Raw genomic sequence first — 5,761 nt, forward strand, 5'->3', positions numbered from 1 at the left:
CCAGAGGACCAGATGTTCCAAGTACAGCAGAACAGCTGCACCTAAGCAGTGGCTGGGCAAACTTCCCCAAAGCTTGCTTAGGAAAAATGAAATGGGGACATATTTCAAACCAGTTAATGTTATACGTTATAGTTATCATCATTATTTAGTCTGTTTAACTCGTTATCAGAACACTTGGAGGCAAAGAGCAAAGAAGAGTTAAGGAGAATATCGTATCGCCACATAAATTAAAAAAAAACCCCACCAGAGACAATTTACACTGGAAGAAAATAAATAGTTTTGGAAAAGCTGTAAAACTTCATGCTTCAGGCTTCCAGCCAAGCTTCATCTAAGGAGGTGGAGTGGGAAGAGTAAACAGATTTTCTGTGAGGTAGAAAATTTATCCCATAAGTGGGGAGCACAGATTTCACATAGTTTCCTTTAAGGGGTTTGTTACTGACCACTGGCAGACACCAGTGCCCCCAGTATGACAACTCTGGTGTTTCCCCATCTGCGTTGCCAGCAAGCTGGAAGCCTGTACCAAGTGGACTGCAAACATCAATCCAATTTCTGGCTCTCAGCTCTATTTGAGTCTAGATTTGGCACTCCGTATACCATGAGATTACTCTGACCTGAAACCTGCTCTCAGCATGTCTGGGCAATTTTTCTGATCAGTTACATACCAAGTATCTACTATTTTTGTTTATTTTTTTAAGTGTGTTATGCTTAGGAAATAGGCTGGACCACACATTTCTGGAATCTCTGCTGCAATATGTTATTAATGATACAGAGAAGTAAAAGAAAAAAACCTTCTTATCCCCATGAACAGTAAGAGTAGAAACAGACTGTGGCACTTTCCCAATTCTCTTCGTCAAGACAATTAGGTGCAATCCTATGTGTGTTACAGTGGCATATTAGGGACAAAACCACCTTGAATTTTGGCGATGCCATTTTCTTTATAGGGCACTTTAAACACTACAACCAATTGGAGACACCCCATTTTTGGATCTGGGGAGCACATCAGGATGTCCTGCACAGCACAGAATGATGCACTCACTGGTTACTCTCTCTGTGTAGGATTTCTCTGGTAGGTGCTCTTCTCACAGGGCTTCCTCTTAGCACTGACTGAGCGACAGGGGAGTCAGCAGTTTGGGGCCCCAGGCTTTTCCTGTTCCCAGCATTCTTCAGTAGGGGGAGGTTACAAGAAAGCCCTCAACCCTTATTTTCCACATTACTATGCCTTGGGATCTATACTCAATTTCAACACAAATCTCCCAGAACAATTTTTCTCCTGACAGTGAGAGAAAAAGCAGAACAGTGAACAAAACGCCTTTCAGAGCCCTGGCCTCAGCCTCACCCTATAGGCCCAGGGAACCTTGTCCAGAACTGGGGTCCTTCTTTCCTAACCCCTCAAGAGCTTGCTTCATCCCTGGTCTCACATACTGTGAGCTATCAGCCCTCACTACTGCTGGGCTATTAGCCCTGTCACAGACATAGCAAGAGATGCACTGGCCAGTAAATTTGACTCCCATCAGGTCAAATCTATCTTACCCTCTTGACAATACTACCTAAGAAGCTCATAAAACAGCATTTCTACTTGTTATACTGCTTAGACAAACAACATCAACTGTTATCTACAAGAACACTTGCTTATTGACTAAAAAAAGAAAACAACTGCAAAACATAAAAAATGTACCATGAGCGTATAATTTCTGGTGGACCTTTCAGTTCCCCCTATTTTGAAATTTCAGAAATGCTCCTTAATGTGTCAGCTTAAAACACTCAAGACTCCAAAATCCTTGCCCTGTGAAGCAAAGCTGCCCCTTTGATTTGATTTGCAGAATGGCCTCACAAGTCAACATAATTCTGGTTCCCCTGCTGATAGCAGCAAGCACAACCAACGTCCAGCTGAAACACAGTAATGAGCACGACAGACAACGCTTATTAGGGAATCAAATAAAACTCTGAATATATCAATCAAAAATAAGCATACAACAAATATTTTCTGGTAATTCTTAACTAGGAGATGAAGAGAGAAGCACAAACTCAAGCACAAACAGTAGGTTACCTAGGGCAGCAACTGTCATGTTTGTTCGATGGGTCTGCAATGCCTGGCTCAGCAGAGCCCCAACCCCTGATGAGGGCCATTAAGCAATTCTTCAGTATAAAGAATAATTACACAAGTAACGCCAAACTAGATACTCATGCACGCAAGGTATTGTCAAACAAGGTTTATGTAGTGCTGTGTAAATGCCAGTTGACTTCAGCAAGAATCAAGGGCATGCAGCATTTTGTGAGGAGGGTGCACAGTCATTGAAAGCATTTCTCTCTATCTGCAGTAATCAAAACAAGTTATAGCCAGGCTACAACTATATGTCTAGTTTGAAGACTGCTTGTCTGTGCGAGACAGAACCATCTGGATTTACTTTACAGTTAACTTTAAAATATATATATATAAGGTTTCTTAACTTTTGCCAAACAACTGGAAACATAATGGTTTTTGCATGCTGTTAGCATCTCAGTACAGCAAATGTCTATTAGGACAATCTTATATAATTACATACTTATTCTTCCCATGAAGTTGTTAAAATCCCAACTTTTCCAAATAAGTGCATATTTTGTAGTGAAGAGGAAATCTTCCAGATCACCAGGTTGGAAGGGGGGAGGGAAGTCTTCTAAAGCAAAACTTTACTCAAAGCTTTTACTTTAATCTAACGTGAAAATTTCAAGTCTTAGTGTGTCAGATTTTTCCAACTGTACCTCTAGTGTGGTCTGGCCAGAAATGTACAAATTCCTTTCCTTTTCTTTGTGGAAGAAATCCATTCCTTTTAAGATTTTTTTTTTTTAACTTTTTTTTTTTTAGGATGTCTTTCTCCCCATCCCAACCCTTCCCTCTGGATGGGACTTTAGTTCTCATCCTTCTCACAGCTCTGTACTCTTGTACCAGAAGGTGCCACTTAGGGTGCTGGTCAGTGGCACTTTTTTGGCCACAGTCTTACTCATTCTGCTTCAGTGCCATCCTTTTCCCCATCTAAGCCTTTGTTTCTTCCATTTATAGCATCAGCTCTCTAGGCTAGGAATTGTATCATGTGTCTGAGCAGTGTCTGGCACTGTTCCTGGACGGCCCTTTGACAGTTTCAGAACACATGTGAAAAATGAAGGGATAATGAATTTTGCCCTGGGGTCAAGTTCTAGGGCTGGGCAGTGGCTGTGCTCAGACAGGCACACAGGGACAGCGGGTGATGGCACTTGAGAGTCCATCACCATCAGCAGGGACCTGCCCATGGAACATGAGCAGGCTGACTGCAGGCAAGGCTCCAGGGAGGGGGGGTGATCTGTATGTTCAAAGCACCATCATCAGCCTGGCCAAGATTTTCAGAAATTACCAAAAACATGGCAAACACTGGCTTTTAGGAGTCGAAGGCAACTATTCAACTTTCCAGAAGGGAGGTGCTCACCTCTTCGAAAATAAGAGCCTTCCTGCTGTGTTTTCCGTGTGTCCAGGCTCCCAAGCACTCCAAGTGATTGACCACTTTCAAAACATCTCAGCAGCTAGTATGTTTTCATTAGCAAAACCAAAACTAATGGAAATACAAACAACTGGTCCCAAACATTGGACGCAATCCTGTGCTCTAGGATGACCTTGCTTGAGCAGGGAAGTTGGACCAGATGACCCACTGTGGTTTCTTCCAATCTTATGCATTCTGTGACTTATCCAGAAAGTGAGGAATCTTCCTTACTTGTTCTCAGGACCCTATGGAAAGAGGGGCACAAGGGCTCATATTGTTTTGACAGCCAGTCAGACAGAAAAATACTTCTTTTTCAGATGCTTGCCTGAAAAAAACAATACCACAAAACATTGTCATGCCTTTGATCTGATATCAGAAAGACAACCTTGGTCAGAGACAAGCAACAGACCACTGCCCATCCTTGGGGCACAAGAACCTTCCACCACACACCTCCCAGAACAGCCTCCTCTCACCAGCACTGCTGGTCTGCTGTATCACCTTACTCATATTCCCCCATACTGGGTCACCTGCAGGGATAAAAAAGCAACCAGTGCTAGTTTCTGTTATATTGGGTCTGTATCTCCTTCTCCACAAAGTTTCTCTGTTATCAGTAAAGAATTAATTTGCACAACAACCTTACAAGGTAACTTAGAAGGCACAGCAGGTTTCTAACATCTAAGCTCTTTCTCATTTTAAGAGCAACTATCTGAATAATTGGCAGGGAGGAGCTTGGCTGCTCTGTAATACAGAAACTTGGCTAGAGTGATGCTGTTTGCATGAAACAGCAGCAGGTCTAATGCCCAGAACTTGAACTGAAACTGTTTGTTATTACTTCACATCTGTACTGCAGTGTTAGCCACAGACCACGACCAAGTCTGGCCCTGGTCCTTCTGGGATGAACTTTTATGTTTTAAACAGACAGGGGATGACAAAGGTGATTGAAAGAATTCAAAGCAATGTTAAAAATAACTGATACGGTCAGGAATTTGTGTCCCACTGAAAATTAATGGCACCTACTGTGTGACTTGGATGCTTTGGTAAAAAACACTTGGGCAACCTGAAACTTTGGTGAGGCACAGAAGACTGTTTCTGTTCTTGCAAGAAATGAAAAAAGTTCCTCAGTAGGTTTTCATCAACCGTTGGCTGCTTTTTGCAGGTACTGTGGTGAGAATAGAGAGCACTGTGAGCCAGAAAGATTGGCAAGCAGTTCAGGCAGGTCTGCTCAGAGAGATCACCTCCAGGATGGTCATGTAAACAGAAGGAAAGCAGGTCCAGAGACCAATGGGCTACTTCTCAGTATCACGTGCTTGCCCTGACTGGTCTCTTTGCCTCCTTTCCCCATTCCCAGGCACAAGGCAATGGATCTGAAGAATTTCCCTTGAGAAACATCAATACCCATGAGACAGTTGGATCTTATGTCATTGCAAACCTAGCTCCAACAGCACCAAAATCTCATTACTCCTAATGTTGTTGACTGAGTTGGCAGCTCTGAGGCAGGGTTTGCTGCAGAACAAATGCCCAGGCAGAGGATATTGTGTACCAGCTGCTCGCATGTGATCACCAATCCCTCCAGCAAACAGCCCTGTAGGCCAGGAAAGTCACCACTCCTTCAATGAACAAAGTGCTGGAGTGGAAGAGGTGTGACTCTGACACCAAGGAACCCAGATTTGATCTTTGCTGAATCTGGCTGTGACTTACCAGATAAAGTTTTAGGCTTTCTTCAATAGGAAGGCATGGAGCTTTTCATGGAACTTCTTCAATAGGAAGGCATGGAGCTTTTCATGGAACCTCTTTAGGGAAGTAGAGAAATTTTCAAAGGTTGGAGAGTGTACCTCCACCTCTTTTTGGCAAGCTATGCTCTTGTCACCAGAACTGAGCAGGGCTGAGCACCACATTGCTTTCTCAGCAGAGAAAGGCATTTCACAAGTCAGATGGATAGCAGGAGTGTTGGCACTGAAGAAAACCAAGACAGTAGGTAGGGGAAGATGGCTTTCTGGTAGTGCACCAAGGGCCTTGTCAGGATGCCACCTTCCCCGTTGCCCATTTTTGTGCCAGTGCCAAACCACTTGTGCACAGCATGACAGGAAACAGCAGTGCAATGCTCCTCACCCACGTGCAGCAGTAAACATAGCATCAGGCTTGACAAGGGGACAAGATAAAAGATGAGTTTTGTTTTATTACAGTCAACATGTAGGCATCATATTATCTTAGTCATACCAAGACTAGGTAACTAAATTGCCAGGTCTAATGTTTCAGGTCACATCAGGGAATAG

This window comes from Corapipo altera, unplaced genomic scaffold (assembly GCF_003945725.1).
Source record: "Corapipo altera isolate COAL_440 unplaced genomic scaffold, ASM394572v1 53, whole genome shotgun sequence".
Taxonomy (NCBI): domain Eukaryota; kingdom Metazoa; phylum Chordata; class Aves; order Passeriformes; family Pipridae; genus Corapipo; species Corapipo altera.